Below are 23,146 nucleotides of genomic sequence, written 5' to 3' on the forward strand. Positions count from 1 at the left end.
CCCAAGCCACTCGGTTTGCTGCCACAGCCATCGGAGAATAGCCCCTAAGCCACCACCGTCCCAAGCTTTCCCTGCAGAAGCGTCGCGCTGACCAGCATTCCGCTCCCTGACGTCAATTCTGACGTAGGAGAGGAAGTTCCGGGCCAACAAGGCATTTCTCCTCATTCCATCCAGCCTGAGCCCCATCTCTCCTTGATCCAGCATTTCCCTTCTGTGTCTGTCAGAATTACCATTCCACCTATTTTCCAGCATCACCCTTCTTTGTGTCCATCTCACCTATATCCCTATCTCACCATTTTTTCAGAATCTTCATTTGTCTCTGTCTTTGTCTTTACCCCATGTTCACCATTTGCCCTTTCAATGTCTTTATCTCCCCCCCCCACACACACACTTTTTCAGCATTACTTCTATGTCTCTATTTCACCTCCTCTTCATGTCCCCTCTGTATCTCTATCCTTATTCAGAAGGTCCTGCTTACCCTTTCTCTTCTTTGTGTCACTATCTCCATTTTCAGCTTTCCCCCCTTTTCCTTTGTTAATGCACCCTGTAGCCAGAATCTTTCCACCCTCTCTCCACTCCGGCCCAGCCCAGTATGAAATATTTCCTTTTGTTTCTCTCCCCTCTCTCTTCTCCTCCCTCACCCACGAGTCCTGCATCTGGCCCTCTCCCTTCTACCTGCACCTGGCAACACCCCCCTGCTCCGCGGCTCTCTTCAGCAACTCGTCAGCAGCGGTGATCAAGACAAGCTGCCGACATCGAGGCCTTCCCTCTACGAGTCCCACCTTTGTGGAAAAAGGAAGTTGAAACAAGCGGGACTCGCAGAGGGTAGGCCCCGACGTCAGAAGCTGCTGCTGAGTTGCCGAAGAGAGCCGCAGGTAGAAGGGAGAGGGAGATAGGAAGGCTGTAGAAGCTCCGGAGCATGACACCGAACCCGGCCAGGATGATTTCTTTTTCAGGCTGCTGCTGCCGCTGCCATCCCCCACCCGAAATGACAAAAAACAGCCTAATGCCCGCGTCGGGAAATAGCCATGCTGAGCAGTGAGCTCAGCACGTACACAGATGAAAGCCTTGCTTGCTGATTGGTCCGGCGGCACGGTGGGGCGGGGCCACCGGACCAATCAGCAAGCAAGGCTTTCATCTGTGTACGTGCTGAGCTCACTGCTCAACATGGCTATTTCCCGACGCGACGCCAGACTTGTAAGCTGCATCGCCAGAATTTAGGTAGGTTGTTTTCATCCCCGTGGGAGTCCCGTGGGCAAGGGGGCGTCCCCGTGGGAGTCCCGTGGGTCAGGGGGGCATCCCCGTGGGAGTCCCGTGGGCCAGGGGGCGTCCCCGTGGGAGTCCCGTGGGCCAGGGGGGGAACCCGCGGGATCCCCGCGGGACCCGCGGGATCCCCGCGATCCCCGTTCCCGTGCAGACCTCTACTCTAGATGAGGTCTCACCATGGTTCTATACAGTGGCATTATGACTTCAGGTTTGCGGCTGACGAAGCTTCTATTGATACATCCCATCATTTGCCTCGCCTTGGATGAGGCCTTCTCCACTTGTTTGGCAGCCTTCATGTCTGCACTGATGATCACTCCCAAGTCCCGTTCCTCTGAAGTCCTAGCTAGTGTTTCTCCATTCAAGGTGTATGTTCTGCATGGATTTCTACTGCCGAGATGCATGACCTTACACTTCTTAGCGTTGAAGCCCAGCTGCCATGTCGTGGACCATTTTTCCAACTTGATCAGATCCTGCGTCATACCATCCGTGGGATTGCTTCCACCCACTATATTACACAGTTTGGCGTCGTCGGCGAACAGCGCTACTTTACCCTGAAGCCCTTGGCTCAAGTCCCTTATGAATATGTTAAAAAGGGATGGTCCCAGGACTGAGCCCTGAGGCACACCGCTAGTCACCTCCGATGTCTCAGAGAGGGTGCCATTGACCACCACTTTCTGAAGTCTTCCACTCAGCCAATCGTTGACCCACGCCGTTAGTTTCTCACCTAACCCCATCGATTTCATCTTGTTTAATAGTCTACGGTGTGGGACACTGTCAAAAGCTTTACTGAAATCCAAGTATACTATGTCCAGAGACTCTCCCGAGTCCAGCTTTCCTGTCACCCAATCAAAGAAGCTGATGAGATTGGACTGGCATGACCTGCCCCTAGTGAATCCATGTTGACAGGGATCCCTCAGATTCCCCTCATCCAATATCGTGTCTAATTTCTCTTTAAGTAGAGTTTCCATGAGTTTACACACTATTGATGTGAGACTTACTGGTCTGTAATTTGCGGCCTCCGCTCTGCAACCCTTTTTGTGCAGAGGAACCACGTTGGCAGTTTTCCAGTCCAGGGGGACTCTCCCCGTATTTAGGGAGAGATTGAAGAGTATTGCTAATGGTTCCGCCAAAACATCGCATAGCTCTCTGAGCACTCTTGGGTGCAGATTGTCCGGTCCCATGGCTTTGTTCACCTTGAGTCTTGACAGTTCTTTGTAAACATCAGCTGGTGTGAACTCAAACTTCTGAAATGGGTCTTCCATGCTTTGCTTTGCTGCTAGCCGAGGCCCGTGCCCTGGTGCTTCGCAGGTAAAGACTGAACAGAAGTAATCATTCAGTAGTTTGGCTTTATCGGAGTCTGTTTCTACATAATTCCCGTCTGGTGTTCTAAGGCGTACTATCCCGTTTGCGTTCTTTTTCCTGTCGCTAATGTATCTGAAGAAGGATTTGTCCCCTTTCTTGATGTTCTTTGCTAGAGTTTCTTCCATACGAATTTTGGCCTCTCTGACTGCTGTTTTGACCGCTGCAGACTTTTTCCTGTATTCAATGTTTGCTTCTTTTTCCCCCGTGCGTTTGTATGAGAGAAATGCTCTTTTCTTCTCCTTGACGAGGCACGATACCTCATCTGTGAACCATTGGGGTTTCTTTTTTCTTTGTTGTTTGGTTACCGATTTTATGTAGCGGATAGTTGCCTCATGAAGGATCGATTTCAAGGTTGACCACATAGCCTCCACATTAGTAGTTACTTCTTGAACCTGCAGCGTCTGATAGACGAAATCTCCCATGCGTGCGAAGTCAGTGCCCCGGAAATTGAGTACCCTTGTTTTTGTTTGTGATCTAGGAAAGCCTTTCTTAAGGTTAAACCATACCATGTTATGGTCACTGGTGGCTAGCGTCTCTCCCACCGAATGGAAACTCAGACGATTCGTTCCACAACCCAAAAACTTTAATACAAAATACTATACGTACTTGTATTGCAAGACCTCACTCATTTAGAACAGTCACTACACTCTTGTAGCGTCAGAGAGAGAGAGAAGAACCATCGGCTCAGTTGTGATGACGTGACGCGTGTATACCGTATGTACTCATATTGCAAGACATTGCTTGTATATCAAGTCAAAATTTAATAAAATGTTTTGCTTGTCTTGCAAAACACTTGCAAACCAAGTTACTTGCAATCCAAGCTTTTACTGTATGCTGGACCTTGTGGGTCAGGGAGTGGGGCACCCTATGTTAAGCCCCCCCCAATTACAAATATAATGAAACTTGAGGTTGTAAGTCATTTTTTGGTGTGCCACTTGCTCCCCCCCCCAGCAGCACCTGTGCCATATCTACTTACCATGCTGACTGGCCCTGGATGATCAGAGAATTGCTTTGAGCACTGTTTCCTGACCCGTCACCATTTTGTTCTCTTTTGATTTGATACAGTTCTTGTCCTTCCTTTGCACTGAAAGCATTTCTTTGGGGCCTTTTTTAAATATTTGTCTGCATACTTTAAACACCAGCTAAACTATTCTGTGGAGGTGTCTGAGTTAAAATAGAAGAAAATGTGATCAGTTCATCCAGACAACCATGGATAGAATGTAACCTACAGTGTTCAGCACATTATGGGTTGCTTTTTAAATCAAAACTGGTAGCTTTGTTGGAGAAAGTGCAAATACTGTATTTATAGTCCTGCCTTTAGCATTGACAATTCAGGATAATTACTTTTTCCTGAAATAAATCTACTGCTACTGACTCAAAATGTATAGATGTTTGCTGACCTACTAGTATTTTGTTTCCTACTGTGATTTATGGTTTCTGAATATCTAAGTGAGATGCAGCATGAAGAATCCTTGCGGTTGCCATGCCTCAGTAGCCTAATGGTTAGTGCAGTGACTTAAGAACCAGGGGAACTGGGTTAAATCCCTATTACAGCTCCTTGTGACTCTGGGCAAGTCACTTTACCCTCCATTGTCCCAGGTACAAAATAAGTATCTGTATATAGAGCTAGATTCACAAAGCAAACCGATCGTGTACTGATCGGTTTGCGACCCCTTTACTATCAAATTTCCATCCGGCCTGATTTACTTACCTCTCTTGCGATCCGCTTCGAATCCGTGCATTCAAATGAGGTGAAACGTATGCAAAGTAGGCTGGGACGCGATTCACAGCACCAAATTTCTGATCCGATTGGGCTGGCTGATCACCTGAAGAAGCGATAGCTGGGGACCAGTCGAAAACGTCTTTCCGACTGGAAGCCCTGCTCTCTGCCCTACAATCTCTCCTGCCTGCTCACCCCGAATGCTGCCTTGCTCTGCCTCGATCTTCCCCAAATCTCTCCTGCCGCATCGCCGTTCTCCTGCCCTTCCCCGAAGCTCTCCTGCCCTTCCCTGCCCAGCAAGCCCATGGTTTTAATCTGCAGGTTTAAAGCGGGTTAAAACCACAGGCTCGCAGGGCTAAAAAGTTTTCAAGTTAAAAAAAAAAAAAAAGAAAAATCACGTCTCAGATGGGCATGTGCAGACCATCTACAGATGGTCTGCGCATGCACGGGGATCGCTATAGAGCCCCCATCTGCATATTTTTCATTTCTGAATTCATCGGATCTGCCCGGATCGGGCTCGATCGGGCAGGTTAGTGAATCCCAGCCATAGTATGTAAACTGCTTTGCTTATAACCACAAAAAGGTGGTATATCAAGTCCCATCTCCTCTTTGGTACTTACTTTGCCTGCAGTCCCAGGCAAGGCTTGTGAGCAATAATGTTAGACTGGAAATTGAATGCTTCTGTATTATCTTCTGCTTTTCATGACTACCACTGATCTCTTTCACACAGTAGTAATGCTTACATTTTGCCTGTAATGGAGATGAACAAAATTTGTTTAATCTCCATTACCAATAAGATTGCAAAAAAAAAAAAAAAAGAGTATATTTCACTGACAAAGAAAAGCTGATTTTTCCTTCATTTCTGGAGTCTGGGATTTGTAGAGGATTAGTTCCGAGGATAATGGAGACTATTTTTTTATAAAAAGCCCCAAAAACATATCCTTAATTCCAGTGCAGTAGGGATGGTATGCTGAACCATAAGGTTATCCATCCATGCTCGTAAACATACTGCAGAAGATGTCAATCACAGCTTTTCAACTCCTCCTCCCCCTCTTCCTCCTCCATGGTCTCTACTTCCAGGTAGTAGAATGACCATATGTTAATTTTTTTATTTACATGAACTGAAATACAAAGCAAAGCAGTGACCACTGGAGTATCACAAGATAATTTATTCAATCCAGCAACAGGTGGCATATACAATGAAATACAACACAGCTGTGTTTCAGCATACAAATGCCTATATCAGGGGATCACACATGTTTAAAAAAGAACCTGAGGGTCAACAGATGGTTTCTCTTTGTAGAATCAAATATAGCCACAAATATTCTGCAGCACAACCGAAGCATAGTCTACAAAGAGAAACCATCTGTTGACCCTCAGGTGCATTCTTCTTGTGTATAGACTACTGCATTTATCAGTTGTGTTGTGAACTCTGATGCAGGCCTTTGTATGCTGAAACACAGCTGTGTCTGGTCTCATTGCATGTGCCACCTATTGCTGGATCAAATAAATTCTCTTGTGATACTGCTGTGACCACTGCCTTGCTTTGCGTTTCTGCTGTTTCTCCATGAGGCCAGCTTATCCTTTTTTTCCTGCCCATTGCACAGTACGGTAGTACTCCTAGGTGGTTTATAATAAGCCTATTGGAGGGGCGGGGGTGGGGGAGGGGGGAAAAGGAAAAGAGGAAGACTGCTTTTATGGCAAGGAAAGGTTTGGGGGATGACAATGGAACAGTGACCAAGGAGCAAGCTAGGAGCCAAAATGGTCATGAAAAAGTTAAGACACTTGGGAACAATTGTTCCTGCTGCCCATTCAAAGGGAGTGAGTTCTACAGCTGGGGGCCAATGTGGGAGAAAGCAGAGCTTCTACTGTAGTAATAGAAACAGAGAAAAATGAAGACCATATGGCCAATCCATGGCATCTGCTATCCCTTTCTGATCTCTCTGCTTATTGATAAATGTAGTTTTTCCCCTTCTCTAACTTCCTCTCCAAGGCTATCTATAACTTTTATAATGTAAACCACATTGATGTTATGTGATATGCAGTATATCAATCATATTAAACTTGAAACTTATGTACTTGCCCCCAATTTTCTTGAATTCATATACAATTTTCATCACCACCTGGAGGCTGCTCCACAGATTTGCCACCCTTTCCCCAAAGAAGTATTTACCAAGTTTTTCACTTCTGAGTCTGTCCCCTTTCAATTTCATCCTATGCCCTTAATTCCAGACCTTCCTTTCAGCTGAAAAAGACTTGCCTCCTGTACATTTATGCCACAGAAGTATTTATCCTAATCTCTCCTCTCCACACATCTTCCAAAGTACAGTATAGTGAAATCATTGTCTGTCCCCATACACTTTATGACAAAAATTGCTGGCCAGTTTAGTGGCTGCTCTCTGGACTGACTCTATCCTATTTATTTCTTTATGAAGTTGTGGTCTCCAGAATTGTGCACAGTATTCTAAGGGGTCCTTTTATTAAGGCATGCTAACCCTAAATGAGGTCTCACCAAAGATTTATGCAGGGGCATTATCACCTCCTATTGGCCTTTCCTTTCCCTATGTATCCAATGATCCTTCTAGCTTTCACTGTTACCTTTTCTACCTGTTTGATCACACCCAAGTCCCCCCTCCTCTTTCATTTTCAAAAGTTCTTCACCCCCTAAACTATTCTATTCCCTGTTTCGTTTTTTTGTTTGTTTTCTTAGCCCAAACGCATGACCCTGAATTTTTTAGCATTAAATCTTAGCTGTCAAATTGTGGAACATGCCCTCAGGCTTTGCTAGGTACTTCCTTATGGGATGTGTACCCTATTGCAGATTTTGGTATCATCTGCAAAGAGGCTATTCTTACCTGATAGCCCTTCAGCAATACAGCTTGCAAAAATGTTAAAAAGAAATGGCCCAAGAGCTAAACCTTGAGGCACTCCACCGATGACATCCCTTTTCACTTAACTTTCACCTTAATTCAAAACATTTCTAACCCAGTCATTTACTTTAGGGCTAATACCGGAGGCACTCAGTTTATTTTTTGGATAATTTCCTAAAAGAAAAGTCTATAAGCCATTATCAAGATGGACTTTTGAAAATCAATTTTTTATTTCTAGGATAAGCAATGTAAAATCTGCTTTATTCTTTTGGGATCTTGCCAGGTACTTGTGACCTGGATTGGCCATGGTTGTAAATAGGATACTGGACTTGATGTACCTTTGGTCTGTCCCAGTATGGCAACTAGTATATTAGTTGTCTGTGCAGAACTGTATCAAAGGCTTTGTTAAAGTCTAAATACACCACATTTAATTCTCTCCCTCAATCCAATCCTTTGGTCATCCAGTCAAATAAATTAGATTTTTTTTTTTTTTTTTTACAAGATCTGCCTCTATTAAAACCATGATGCTTTAGGTTCTGCAGTCAATTGGATTCCAGAAACTTCATTATTCTCTGTTTTAAAAGCATTTCCATTTATTTATGTTTTCCTTCTGCATTCCTATTCCTGGTCTTTCACCTGGGAACATAGATCAGAAATATTTCTTTAGCAATTTTACCTTATCTTTATCAGCTTCTACATATTCCTTCCCTACACTTTTGAGACTCATAATGCCACTTTTGCACTTATTAAAAATGCCTTGTCCTCCCCATTTTGTTATGTCAACTAGTTGTGTCGGTCCTTGTGGAGTCTCATCTTGATGTTGATAATTTTCTGAAGGGGGCTCTTTGTGTCAGATCGTGGTTGAGCAACCTTTCCCTTCCTGAGACCTTAACCTAGTACTGTCTAGCCTTACCAAGGCTCCTTTTGAGCCCCTTCGAGATGCTTCCCTCTTGGACTTGATGATCAAGACCATTTTTCTGGTTGCCATTCCTTCGGCACGACATGTGTCCGAAATACTGGCTTTGTCTTGCTAAGCCCATTTCCTCCGTATTTCAGAGGCTGGAGTTTCTCTTTGGACGGTTCCTCCCTGCCTGCTAAAGGTGGTTTTGGCTTTCCCTGTTATTAAGGAAATGTATTTGCCTGCCTTTCAGTCTTTAGGTTCCAGGACACAGGATCGCCTGTTGAAGAAACTGGATGTATACAGAGTTGTTCTGCATTATCAGGTGGTCACCAACGAGTTTCATCTCTCTGACCATTTGTGTATGCTGTCTCATTCAGTTAAGCGGGGCGCTCCTGCTTCCAAGGCCACGATTTCCAGATGAATCCATTTCATCAGCCTACATTCTTTCAGGGAAACAATCTCCTGTTTCCGTCAAGGCACATTCTACCAGGAGTGTGGCTTCTTCGTGGGCCAAAGCTAGATCTGTCTCTCCTGAAGAGATTTGCAGAGCGGTAACATAGTCTTCACACATTTGCCAAGTTCTACAGAGTGGACATGGTGGCAAGACAGAATTCTGCTTTTGAGTCCTCGGTTTTAAGGGTCAGCGCAGCAAGTCCTTCCTTGCTTTTGTACGTCCCTACTGTCTAGAATATCTCACCTATTGCACTGGAAAAAGTGATTATGTACTTACCACGGTAAGCTCTTTTCCAGTAGATAGATGAGACATTCTAGCCCAGTCCTTCCTGTGCCTGTCTACTGTTTCAGTCTGTTTTATGCTTCTCCAAGTTGACTCTTGGATGGCTGTCGGCCCTTATGGGCTGGGAAGAATTTGTATATATATTTCAATTTATTGGGAAGTAGTTTCTGAGCTCCTTTGAAGCCAGTGTTGGCGGTTAATGTTTAGTTACTTTTGAGCAGAACATTTTGTTTAAGCATGTTGCTACAGATGCCTCTACTTCACAAGTATTGCTTGGGTACTAACTGAAGGTGGAGCTAGAGAGCCCAGTGAAGTACAATAGAGACAGATTGAAAAATTCAGAGTGGCTTCCTTTTGCAGCAGCACGCAGCTATGGGGAAGTATGGGGAAGTCTAGAATATCTCACCTATAATCTCTCTTACTATGTCTGGGACTCTCATCCATGTTATTTTCCTCATGAACTTCTCCATATTGTGAATCATTAATGTAAGAAACTCTTTTTGTGAGCTGCATTGATTCCTCAAAGAAAAATTGCAAGATACAAGAAATTGTATTGTATTTGCTTTTTATCCCAGGATAAACCGGCAGCATATTCTCACTGATGGGTGACGGCACCAACGGAGCCGCGGTATGGACACTTCAAGTACTTGGAAAGTTATTGATAGTCCGCACCTCATATGCGCAAGTGCCTTTCTGCCAGACGTAGGCGCGTGGTCCCTCAGTTTTTCAGTTTCCGTGGAGCTAAGAAGTCGCGTTTCAATGGCTGTTGAAAAATTTCACTACCTTCCCGCTCTCGCGTTTTTCTGACTTTCTAGTCAGTTTCTTCTTTTCTTTTTTTGTCAATAAAAAATATATGTATTTCACTACTGAACGTTTATAGTTTCTTTATTTTTTCTTTTCCGTTGTCGGTAGAGCTTGGTGGGGCCTTATGGATCGCCATTTTGGTTTCTCCCCACTTCATGGATCTTGTTCTGTGCAGGTTTTTCCTGCTCGATTTTCCTCCACGCGGTTGTTTTGTTGTGGAACTTGTCTCCACTGACACCCTTCTGTGATTTTAGCGTTGTCAGGACTTCGGCCTAGACAATTTTTTTCTTCCCTTGTTTTTTCCTCTTCAGCGCATTTTCATGTGTATTCTTCAGAAGCAGTTTTCCGTCGCGCCATCAAAAATCCGGCACCAGCCGGCATCAGATCCGATGCCCAGCGTACTTTCGGCACCACTCCTCCAGTCCGCACCGACTTTGACGGGCCCAATCCTACTCTTGGTAAGTTGGTGTTTCCTTTTTCCTTGGGCTCCAGGTCTTTGTAGCAGAGAGCCGACCTCTTTTCAGCCCCATCTTGGGCTCCACTTCGATGTCGATGATGGCCTTGATAAGGGCATGCTCATCTTGGAAGCGTGGAGCGACACAGATGGTACCGGTCATGGACCAAGGGTACTGGTGTCATTTTTCTTCTGCTCCTTTAGTGATGTGTGCCTTGATACCGGCATTTTCATCTCTAGAGTGTAGCATGTTGGTACCAGCGTTGCATCCATTTTTTCCGGTGCTTTTCCACAGTGTTTCTTTCATGTCCACAACTTCTGTCAGCATTGACATGTTTCACTGTACCTGTCACCTCCTATGTCGATCTCCACCTCTATGGTTGATGTCTATGATTGGCCTTTTTGTATTTGAAATTATATTTTCTTTGGCCAATTCTCCCACCATCCCATTTCTGTTAGCTTGGAGGTCACCCATCAGTGAGAATAGGCTGCCTGCTTGTCCTGGGATAAAGCACAGTTACTTACTGTAACAGGTATTATCCAGGGACAGCAGGCAGATATTCTCACAACCCACCCACCTCCCCAGGTTGGCTTCTTAGTTGGCTTATCTTAACTGAGGGCCCGCGAGCCTACGTCGGGCGGGAAGGCACTTGCGCATTCGCGGTGCGGGCTATCGAAAACTTTCCAAGTTCTCGAAGTGTCTGTACCAGGGCTCTGTCGGTGCCCTCAACCATCAGTGAGAATATCTGCCTGCTGTCCCTGGATAACACCTATTACGGTAAGTAACTGTGCTTTCCAGATATTGATGCCTGTCTTCCTTTTTCTGCCATCTTGTAGTTTATAAAGGCTTTCCTCTTTTGCCTTACATTTTCGGCTACTACTTTTGAGAACCAAAGTGGCTGCCTTTTCTTCTTACTTTTCTTTATTTTCCTTACAAAATGGTTTGTTGCCCTTAAGATAGCTCCTTTCAGTTTTGCCCATTGCTTTCCTACTTCTTCCAAATGTTCCCATCCAGACAATTCCTTAACTTAATTATCTTCCCAACCTTGTCTGCTGCAGCACTTTGTGTCAGTCCTCCAAGACCTCACTAGGGCCAAAAGTGCTGCAGCCTCTTTCTGGAAAGATGAGAGAGCAAGAGGGTTAGTGAGGAAAAAGAGAAGCAGGAGTGCGGTGGGATGGGGTTAGTGGACTTTGGAGAGTAAAAGGAGGAAGAGGGAGCTGAGAGGGCTTCTCTTGGTGGGAAGTATAAAAAAGGAAAGTCAAATCGGCACAATGAATCAGTACAAGTGTGCTGTAGCCTCTTTTATGCTTTACTATTTAAGGGGTAAGTGGAGGTTTTTAATGCCTATTGAATTAATTAGTGCACTAATTAGATTGAATTAATAGATTGAATTAATAGTGCACTAAATTATTTATTTATTTAGTTTTTTAAATACTGCCCATTACGAATCCGAGGCTTTATACTTTATTAATAATGTGGGCCGTTAGCCACCCTTTAATAGAGTGTTTTTAAATTAATGTATGTTGTTTGTTCTTCCATTCCTTTCGTTATTATTTCCAGAATGTAATCAGTCATTTTGCAAGCCTATTGTAGAAGCTGCTATGAATCTACTCACAAGTTCTGGGGGGGAAACAATGGTCATAGTTTTTAAAATGCTTGAAAGGAATGAGACCCATTTTCTTTGCCATCTTCTTTGCCAGATAACGTGTTGAATGCAAACTTGTTCGTTATTGGTTCTTAATGCACTGTTCTTTAACGCAGCACTGGTAATGTAATAATGAGGTACCCACAGGATATGGGAAACTGGGCTGCAGTAAAAGCTGTTGAGTTTTATAACAGCATAGTAGCGAATATCAGGTCTATTTTCAGATCTGGCAGTCAGCATTTTATCCCAGGACAAGCAGGCAGGTATTCTCACTAGTGGGTGATGTCATCAGACAGAGCCCCGGTACGGACGTCTCACAAGCACGTGTTGCTTGTAGAAACTTAAAGTTTCTAGATGCCCGCACCGCGCATGCGCCGGTGCCTTCCTACCCGGAGATCCGGGCGTGTCTCCTCAGTTCTTTCTTTTCCGCGGAGCTGAGAAGTTCAACTTCTTCATGCGCTAGCTGAATTCAGTTAAATTTGCCTTCCTTGTCCGCGTTTTCGTTTTCGTTTCTTTTAATTACTTTAACAGTTCTTTTTCTTTTTCAAAAAAAAAAAAAAAAAAAAGGAGAAGATTATTTCCTCCGGCGGGTCGAACGGGCCGGCCACGTGGCTCAGGCCCACGGGCTTCGACCTCGCGGCAGAGATTTTCCGGCCTATGTCCCGGCCAATCACCGGTTTTAAAAAGTGCAGCAAGTGCCAACGCGCGATTTCACTCACGGACCCTCACTGGCGCTGTTTGCAGTGTTTGGGCCCTGACCACATCCCGAAATCGTGCGGGCATTGCTCTACCCTTACGGCACGCTCTTTCAAGCGGCGTTGCCTATTGTGGGAATCGATGTTCAAGATGGACGCAGCTAAGGATCCCTCAGCCTCCACTTCATCTGATACCTCCCCGGTGCGGGCGAAACCGGCATCGACTCCTCCTGCATCGAGTGCGGTGAAACCGGCATCGCTCGCCCCGACACCATCCACGAGCTCGACGTCTGTGCCTGCCCCGGTCTCCTCGGTTCAGGTACCTCTTCCTTCCACAGTGCCACCAATGGTCATCAAAGTGCCGAAAGCTACTAAGCAGAAGCACTCGACCTCGAAGGAGCGCGATGCCCGTGCAGGAGGACCCCCTTTCGGTGCGGATCCCTCCCTATCGGCTTCGCTACGGTCCGTGCTGGAAGCTCAATTCGTTGAGCTCATGCAGACCATCGGACCCGGGCTCATCGCTGCCATACAGGGTGACCTCCCGGTACCGGTCCAAAGGGGCGGTCCGCCCCCTCCCCCTCCCCCACACCGTTCGACCTCGACAACCGACGAGGACGAACGAGGGAGGGCGGCGATACCCACGCGGCAAGCCTCGCTTACCGACATGCCGCCATTAGAACCCATTACGCCTCCGCGCCAACATGGGACCAGACCTTCGATCGATACTCGAAGCCCTGGGCATAGTCAGGAAGAGTTCCTCCGTACTCCTTACCAGACTTGGGTAGCATCGCAGGAACCCGCATCGCAAACCCAGTGGCGATCCACTGCTTCCAGCCCTATCCACTTGGGGACCTCGGGAGACCATGCGATGCGCAGACGATCCCGATCCCCGTCCCGCCACCGAGACGGGCACCGATCGGGACACTCATCCTGGCACTCCTCACGCTATTCGGAGGTGTCACCGCAGAAAAAACTGCAACGTAGGGGATACTCCTCATCAGAGGCGTCCCCTCCGAGGGGCCCAGAGTACGAGGAGACACCGGTGCCCGATTCTCCTTGTCACTCCCCGATGTCCACGGACCTGGAGGCCTCCTCCTCCGCCAGCCCGTCCCACAGACCGACGCTGGCGGAACAATTGTCCTTCTCATCATTCCTCCGACAAATGGCGGATGATCTGGATGTGACCCTTGACACGGGCTCCCGATACTCCAAAGAGTATCTGGACACCATGCATTTATCTAACCCCCCAACGGAGTCGCTTCGGCTCCCCCTGCATAAATTGCTGGATCAGACCTTCATGCAGTGTTTCGAAACACCGTACTCCATACCGGCGATTCCCAGCAAACTCGATGCTCGATACCGCATCGTGCACCATAAAGGGTTCGAGGGCCCCCAGCTCTCCCACCAATCCCTGCTGGTCGAGTCCTCCCTAAAACGCTCTCATCCCTCCCAGGTCTACGCCTCTGTACCGCCGGGCCGAGAGGGGAGAACGATGGACAAATTTGGTAGAAAATTCTACCAAAACTCCATGATGGCGTCACGGGTGCTAAACTACAACTTCTTTTTCTCTTCCTATTTGGAGTTCTTCTTGCCGGTGCTCCGCAAGTTCACTCCGTTCATAGACAACCAAGCTCGATTCGAGTTCGAGGAAGTGGTAGCCTCTCTCTCCCAATTACGCCTCCAGCTGATGCAATCCTCCTTCGATGCATTCGAACTCTCGGCACGCGCCGCCGCAAGCGCGGTAGCGATGCGTCGCCTGGCATGGCTCCGTACCATCGATATGGATCCCAACCTTCAGGACAGACTCGCCAACGTACCATGTGCTGGAGCTGACCTGTTCGATGAGTCTATCGAAACTGTTACCAAGAAGCTGTCGGATCATGAAAAATCCTTTCAATCCATCCTGCGGCCCAAACCCAAACCTCAACAGTCTCGACCTCCCAGGCCACCCCTGATTTACCAGCGGCGTTACATGCCCAGACAAACGCCTGCTGCGAGGCAGCCTGCGAAGAGACAACCTCCCCAGAAGTCTCAGCAAAAACCTCAGCCACCGGCCGTACCTAAGGCCCCCCAGCCCTTTTGACGCCCCCCCCGGGAGCATAACCTCGGCCTCTCCCATAGGGGGCCGCCTCCATCTTTTCTACCATCGATGGGAGGCCATAACTACGGACCTATGGGTCCTCACCATCATAAGAGAAGGATACTCTCTTCAATTCCACCGGGTCCCCCCGGACCATCCCCCAAGAGAGTATCCTTCAAGCTCGACGCAGACTGCCCTTCTTCTTCAGGAAGTCCAAACCTTACTCCAGCTTCGGGCTGTCGAGCCGGTCCCGTCAGACCAATTGAACCGAGGGTTTTACTCCCGGTACTTCCTCGTCCCGAAGAAAACGGGCGACCTGCGACCCATTTTAGACCTTCGGGCCCTCAACAAGTTCCTGGTCAAAGAGAAGTTTCGCATGCTGACTTTGGCTTCTCTATACCCCCTCCTCGAGCAGAATGACTGGTTATGCTCCCTGGATCTCAAGGAGGCCTACACTCACATCCCCATTCACCCGGCCTCCCGAAAGTTCCTCAGATTTCGGGTGGGAAATCTGCACCTACAGTATCGAGTGCTACCATTCGGCCTATCTTCGTCCCCCAGAGTCTTCACAAAGTGCCTGGTGGTAGTGGCCGCAGCACTCCGGGACAGGGGTCTACAGGTATTCCCATACCTCGACGACTGGCTCATCAAGGCCCCGTCAGCCCCAGAGGCCACTTCGGCGGCCGTGGCTACAACCTACTTCCTCCAGAATTTGGGCTTCGAGATCAACTTCTCCAAGTCTCATCTACAACCCACCCAGTCCCTCCCCTTCATCGGAGCGGTCCTGGACACCACCCGACTCCGAGCATTCCTACCTCGGCAACGCATGGAGTCTCTTCTTCATCTCTGCCAGTCGGTGTCGACTCGCCAAACCCTACCGGCGAGACAACTGATGGTGCTCCTGGGCCATATGGCCTCCACAGTACATGTGACACCCTTTGCCAGACTCCACCTCAGGATCCCCCAGTGGACCCTGGCATCACAGTGGAATCAGACATCCGATCCACTATCCAAACGCATCTTAGTCACACCTGCTCTTCGGCAGTCTCTACTTTGGTGGATGACCTCTTCGAATCTATCCAGAGGTTTGCTGATGCACTCTCCCCCCCATCAGAAAGTCCTCACGACCGATTCGTCGAATTACGCATGGGGGGCCCATCTGGAGGGTCCCCGCACCCAAGGATTCTGGACCAATGCGGAGAGACTACACCAAATCAATCTACTGGAACTCAGAGCCATCTTCAATGCGCTCCAAGCTTTCCAACACCTACTCCACGACATGGTAATCCTCATTCGCACAGACAATCAGGCCGCCATGTATTATATCAACAAGCAAGGAGGCACGGGCTCGGCCCTCCTTTGCCAGGAAGCTCTACGAGTCTGGGACTGGGCGGTGCGCCACAACACCCTACTCAGAGCAGTATACATCCAGGGGGAGAACAACGTCTTAGCAGACAAACTAAGCCGTCTGCTACAACCGCACGAATGGACTCTCCATTCCAGCCCCCTTCACCAAATCTTCACGCAATGGGGGACGCCTCAGATAGACCTCTTTGCGGCTCCCCACAACGCCAAACTGCCTCAGTTTTGCTCCAGGATTTACACTCCTCATCGCCTCGAGGCAGATGCTTTTCTACTGAACTGGGGGAAACGATTTCTATATGCGTTACCACCATTCCCGCTGATCCAGAAGACTCTGGTCAAGCTGAAACTCGAACGGGCCACCATGATTCTAATAGCTCCTCGGTGGCCCAGACAACCTTGGTTCTCCCTCCTACTCCAACTCAGCAGCAGGGAACCAGTACCACTTCCAGTGTTTCCTTCACTACTTACTCAACATCAAGGATCACTACTTCATCCCAACCTGCAGTCTCTCCACCTGACAGCTTGGTTCCTCTCAACGTAACCCCTCACCAATTCTCACAAGAAGTGAGGGAGGTCTTGGAAGCTTCCAGGAAGCCCGCCACTCGACAATGCTACTCCCAGAAATGGACCAGATTCTCCTCATGGTGTGTTTCTAAGTCAAAGGAACCTCAGCGAGCTTCCTTATCCTCCGTGCTGGACTATCTCCTACACCTATCTCAATCTGGGCTCAAGTCCACATCCATACGAGTCCACCTGAGCGCTATTGCGGCGTTCCACCAGCCTCTACAAGGGAAACCCCTCTCGGCCCATCCGGTGGTCGCCAGATTTATGAAAGGACTCTTCCATGTTAACCCTCCTCTCAAACCACCCCCAGTGGTTTGGGACCTCAATGTAGTCCTTTCCCACCTCATGAAGCCCCCGTTTGAACCACTCAACAGGGCCCCTCTGAAGTACCTCACCTGGAAAGTGCTTTTCCTTGTAGCCCTTACGTCCGCTCGCAGAGTCAGCGAACTCCAGGCATTGATGGCGGACCCACCATTCACAGTATTCCACCATGACAAGGTGGTCCTCCGCACTCACCCGAAATTCCTGCCTAAGGTGGTCTCCGAATTTCATCTCAACCAATCCATTGTACTTCCAGTATTCTTCCCTAAGCCTCATTCTCACCACGGAGAATCGGCCCTTCACACTCTAGACTGCAAACGTGCCTTGGCTTTCTACCTGGATCGCACCAAGCCACACAGATCCACTCCTCAACTTTTTGTCTCCTTCGATCCTAATAAGCTGGGAAGACCCATATCAAAGCGCACCATCTCTAATTGGATGGCGGCTTGTATCTCTTTCTGCTATGCCCAGGCTGGATTATCACTTCCTTGTAAGGTCACAGCCCATAAGGTCAGAGCAATGGCAGCCTCAGTAGCATTCCTCAGATCAACACCAATCGAGGAAATTTGTAAGGCTGCCACCTGGTCCTCGGTTCACACATTCACCTCACATTATTGTCTGGATACCCTCTCCAGACGGGATGGACAGTTTGGCCAAACAGTATTGAAAAATTTATTCTCTTAAGTCGCCAACTCCCCCTCCATCCCACTGAGGTTAGCTTGGAGGTCACCCACTAGTGAGAATACCTGCCTGCTTGTCCTGGGATAAAGCAATGTTACTTACCGTAACAGTTGTTATCCAGGGACAGCAGGCAGCTATTCTCACGTCCCACCCACCTCCCCTGGGTTGGCTTCTCAGGCTAGCTACCTGAACTGAGGAGACACGCCCGGATCTCCGGGTAGGAAGGCACCGGCGCATGCGCGGTGCGGGCATCTAGAAACTTTAAGTTTCTACAAGCAACACGTGCTTGTGAGACGTCCGTACCGGGGCTCTGTCTGATGACATCACCCACTAGTGAGAATAGCTGCCTGCTGTCCCTGGATAACAACTGTTACGGTAAGTAACATTGCTTTTTCAAATGCCAACCCAGTGGAGTCTTCTGCAAGCATTCATTCCGGAGTGCAGATGATGCATTTTCTTACCATGGAAAGAGTGGCAGTGGATGACAAGAAGGGAATACAATGGCAAAGGTTTCAACGTGTATTGGAGCTGTGTTGGAGTATGCTGACTAACAGAACTGAAAGTAATATATTGAATACACATTAAATATACATGTCTTAATGTGAATATTATTACAATATTTCCTACTTTGATTATGGAAGGTAAAGGTATGCAAGGTAGGGAGATGGGAGAGGGAGTTGCTTTGTTTAGAGAATATGTATCAAGTATTTTGTATTTAGCGATGCATTATGTTCTCTTGTACCTTTAAACTATTCTGTGCTGTTGGCTCTGTGTATCTATCTATCTGAATTCAAGAAAGCCTGGGATAGGCACATGGGATCGCTTAGAGAGAGGAAGAGATAGTGGGTTCTGTGGATGGGCAGACTGGATGGTCCATTTGGCATCCATCCATCTATCTATCTATCTAATTATTGATGACTTTATACGGTTTAAGATTTCAGTAAAGAAAACCACTTTAAAAAATGCCAGGCCTGGCTTTGAAAGAATATATGTTCAGTGCCACAGTCAGTGGCATTAAATATACTCAAATATAAACCGAGGTGACCTCTTTTCCCCAGAAAAAGGAGGGAAAGAAGTTGACTCAAATATAAACCTGGGGGTTTATATTCAGATGCCCTGCCCTACCCTGTTAGGTTCTGCACCCAGCTCACCTTCCTCCCTCCCCTGCTCTGCCAGGCTCTGCATCCAGCCCCCTCATTTCCTCCCTCCCCTGCCAGGCTTTACACTCAGCCCTTCTTCCTCCCTCCTTCCCTCCCCTGCCAAGCTTTACACCCTGTCCCCCCTGATACCTTACAGGCCTCCCCTGGGCCTGCCGTAAGCCCTGGTGGTTCAGGGGTGGGCTGGGACAGGAGGGATCCCTCTCATCTCGTGTCCCAGATGACTCTGACACATCCATCCAACCTCCCTCCTACTGTCCAGACTTTTAAAAACCTACCTTTAAAACCCTGGTGGTCCAGCGGTGAACCAGAGCAGGAGCAATCTTCCTACGCTCCTACCTTGTGTAGAACTGCTATCTGAATGGCTGTCGTGAGTTCCTGTGAGAACTCTTGGCAACCATTCAGTAGCATGTGGCAGGAGCATAGAACATCACTCCTGCTCCAGTTCACTGCTGTACCACCAGGACTTTAAAGGTAGGCTTTTTTTTTAAAGTATGAGAGGAGGGAGAGAGATGTGTCAGTCAGCCGGGACAGAGGGCGGGAGGGATCCCTCCTGTCCTGTCCCACCGCTGAACCGCCAGTGCTTAAATCATGCCCAGTGGAGGCCTGCAACAGGTGCAGGAGTGGGGCAGGTGGGCACTGACCCGAATGTAAACTGAGACCCCCATTTTTTGGCCAAATCTTCTCGGTCTATATTCGACTATATACAGTATTTGTAATGTAGTAATTGCTTGTAGCTCAGGAATGGGCAAACCTTTTGACTCGTGGGCCACAATGGGTTCTTAAATTTGACAGAGGGGCCTTCAGGGGGGAATGACCAGGGGGGAGGTGACGAGGCGGGCAATGGGGGGGGCCGGGGGCAATGGGGTGCAACCCATGGTGCGCGAGGAGTTGCTATGATACTGTCATTTCTGCTTGCCTTTCCCTCTCACTCCCCACATCTCACTATACCTCTATCTCTGTAGTTCCTAAAATTCTTTTAATGTTAAACCTTCCCAAACTTTCACTTATATTCCAATCATATCTTATTTAAAACACATTGGCATAATTTCCCAACATCAACCAAATGACTTCATTAATTACTTCATGCAGTTTACAGAACTTCCCTGTCACATATACATAATGCTCCCTAGAAGCACTTGCTTTCACCATAGGCCACAAACACAAAATCGCCCTCATACTCCTCTACAGAACCCCTAGCTCCCCAACAGATACCCTAGAGACCCTCCTCGAATTCATCACTGAACTATCCATCTCACACAAACACGTGACCATCCTGGGAGATTTCAATTTCCCAGACTACCCCAACACCTCAGGACAAATTGACAACTTCCTCTCCTCCCTCACCGACCTGGGATTTCATCAAGCTATAACCACCCCCACGCACTCAGCAGGCAACATCTTAGACATGCTCTTCACCCTCAGAGGCCCAACTGCAGAGCCCCAACAAACAACTTATACCACCACACCAGTCCCATGGTCAGACCACCAACTCATTGAATTCGAACTCCCACTTGAAACTACCCTAGCCCCGCGTAAAGACCCTACCCCTCCCACCCTACGTCAACTCCCTAACTCAGTCAGCTCTCCAGCCATGGCCGCGGGCATTCGCACCCTAAACGAAACCTGCACCCAACATCCCCACTCCATTGACCAGACAGTCTCCGCATGGCACTCCAACATCCAATCCCTCTATAATAGCCTCGCCCAGACAAAAACAACCCAAATAATCACCAACAAAGCACCTGCTCCCTGGTACACCAGTGACCTCCGATCCATAAAACGATCACTGAGGAAAGCAGAAAGGATCTGGATCAAACACCAGAGCTCAGAAACCAAAGCCCATTGGAATAACATATCCATCACCTACAAAGCTGCCATCCTAGAAGCGAAAAAGACCTACTACTCTCGCCTCCTACAACTAGCCCCTTCTAGATCCAAACAACTGTTCACCCTCACAAACCAACTCTTCACCAGCGCCCAAAGAAAAAGTCACAACAACCAAACAGAACTTGATAGTGAGACTCTCTCAGACTTCTTCCAGTCCAAAGTACAAACCATCCGAGATAATCTTGACACCAACACCAAACCCACTCCTATTCAGCCCCAACCGATTCCAAATACCCCATCCTCCGTCGCTCTCTCCCAATTTCATATGGCCACTCATACCGAGGTCCTCGAAACCCTGAGAGAACTCAAACCCTCCAACACCATCCTCGATCCCTGCCCATCCAGCCTCCTGCTGTCCACAAAAGACACCATGGCAGAATCCATCCTCCCCATCATTAACACCTCTCTAACCACTGGGACTGTTCCCCTCAGCTGGAAGTCAGCTATTATCAAGCCCACTCTCAAAAAACCCACCCTTGATCCTAACGAACCCGGCAACTATCGCCCAGTCTCCAACCTCCCATTTGTCTCCAAACTCCTTGAACAAATTGTGCTCCACCGACTACACCCTTTCATTGAAGAACAAGCGGCTCTATTCCCTGCCCAGTCCGGCTTCCGAAAAGGCCACAGCACAGAGTCAGTACTCCTTGATATCATTGATGACAGCTGGGCAATACTCGACAAAGGCAGTGATGCCCTACTAGTCCTACTTGACCTCAGCGCTGCCTTTGACACAGTCGACCACCACCTCCTCACATCCAGACTCTATGACCTCGGAATCAAGGACACAGCCCTCCTATGGATCACCTCCTTCCTCCATCAAAGGACCCAAACTGTCTTACTAGGGAGACACAAATCTCACCCCAAGCCTATCAAATATGGTGTTCCTCAAGGCGCCCTTCTATCCCCCCTCCTATTCAACCTCTACATCAGGCCTGTCATTGATATAGCACAGAAATATAGCATTAAAATCCACTCTTATGCAGATGACATCCAGCTGCTCCTCCCACTAGGCGAGAACCAGTCGTCCCAAATTGCTAACCTACAACAATGCCTATCTGACATGAAAGCTTGGATATCAAACAACAAACTTCAACTTAATGCCTCTAAAACCGAACTCTTATGGATCAGGAAAAAAAGCACCAAATACACACGTCCTACACTAGCATGGGACTCCACTCAACTAACGGCAACAGATCAGGTGCGCAGCCTAGGAGTAACCTTAGACGGACACCTATCCCTATCTGCCCACATATCCCAAGTAATCTCCACCTCCTTCTACTACCTCCGCCAACTGAAAAGGATCAAACCCTACATCTCCACACCTGACCTCGCCCAACTCCTCTACGCATATGTCCTCTCTAGAATGGATTACTGTAACTCCCTATTTAATGGAGTAACCAAAAATAATCTCAAACGCCTCCAACGGGTCCAAAATACAGCTATCCGCCTCCTACACAACCTCAACTACCATGATCCTGTCTCCCCGGCACTCCGCACTGAACACTGGCTCCCAATTAGCCAACGCTGTGCTTTCAAGGCCCTAGCAATAGCCCACAAGAGAATTTATACCACCACCCCCTCCTACATAAAATCCAAGCTTTCCATCTATACACACACTCGCACCCTCCGCTCAAAATCGGAAATACGCCTACGCATTCCCCCTGGAAGGTCCCTCCTCTCAGAAACTGCCCGCAAACGATCCTACAGCCACTTCATTCCACATCTCTGGAACCAACTCCCCCCTCAACTCAGACAACAGAACTCATTATTGACATTCCGTAAAATGGTAAAGACCCTCCTCTTCAACTAAAGGTCACCCTCAGTCCACACCCCCCTTAAACCCCCCTCTCTCTTCCCTCCCCTGGCTAACTTCTCCCTAAATTTCAGTATAGTTCTCTCTTAGTCTGTACTCGGATAAATTGTATCTAAACTCAAATAACTTGTACTAAACTAAACTACTCATACCAAACTAAACGACTTATACTAAACTAAACTACTTATACTTAAACTCTACTCTTAATTTGCTGTATACTCCCTGTATTTAACTACTTCACAGTCCTGTATGTCCAAACATTTAACCTATAGTACATCTTATTTGTCTAATTACTTTCCATTGTGTATGTTTATCTGTAGACCGTTCTGAGCTACTGGGAGAATGGGATAAAAATCTAAATAAATAAAATAAATAAATAATAAATAATGCTCATAAGTATCCAATCACTCACCGATATAGACTCCTCACCTCATTTGATTCAGCAGCATGGAAGAGAAAGGGAAGAAGCCCATCTCGTCCTCTGACTGAAGCACAGATTTGTGGATTTCTTCAGGGTTTGCCTTTTGTTACTTTAAAACCGCTCTCTTTCCATCCTCTTCTTGGGGGCCAAAGCTCCCCTCCAAGCAGCACTCCCATCTCTATCCCAAGGGTGCTTGCAAGGGGCCTAAAGGCCTGCAACCTCTTTCCATCTAGATGTAGTTGTTCTCGCAATAATCGGCTACCCTCTCCAGGTTCATGAAGCTGTCAAACAAGATCCGCTACCGCCCGGGATCTCCTCCTCCAGCAGCATCTTCAAACCGCTACTGCGGCGCGAGGATGAGAGTGACGAGCTAAGGGAAGGAAGAGAGCAGGACCGG

The 23,146-nt window shown here is 47.8% G+C and overlaps 1 protein-coding gene across 11 annotated transcripts in view; it reads left to right on the forward strand.

Moving 5' to 3' along the window:
* The window catches only part of CLASP1 (cytoplasmic linker associated protein 1), a 506,270-nt gene that overhangs the window by 190,572 nt on the left and 292,552 nt on the right, over positions 1–23,146 (forward strand). The gene's annotated exons all lie outside the window — the stretch shown is intronic.

This window comes from Geotrypetes seraphini, chromosome 5, assembly GCF_902459505.1.
Source record: "Geotrypetes seraphini chromosome 5, aGeoSer1.1, whole genome shotgun sequence".
NCBI classification, from domain to species: Eukaryota; Metazoa; Chordata; class Amphibia; order Gymnophiona; family Dermophiidae; genus Geotrypetes; species Geotrypetes seraphini.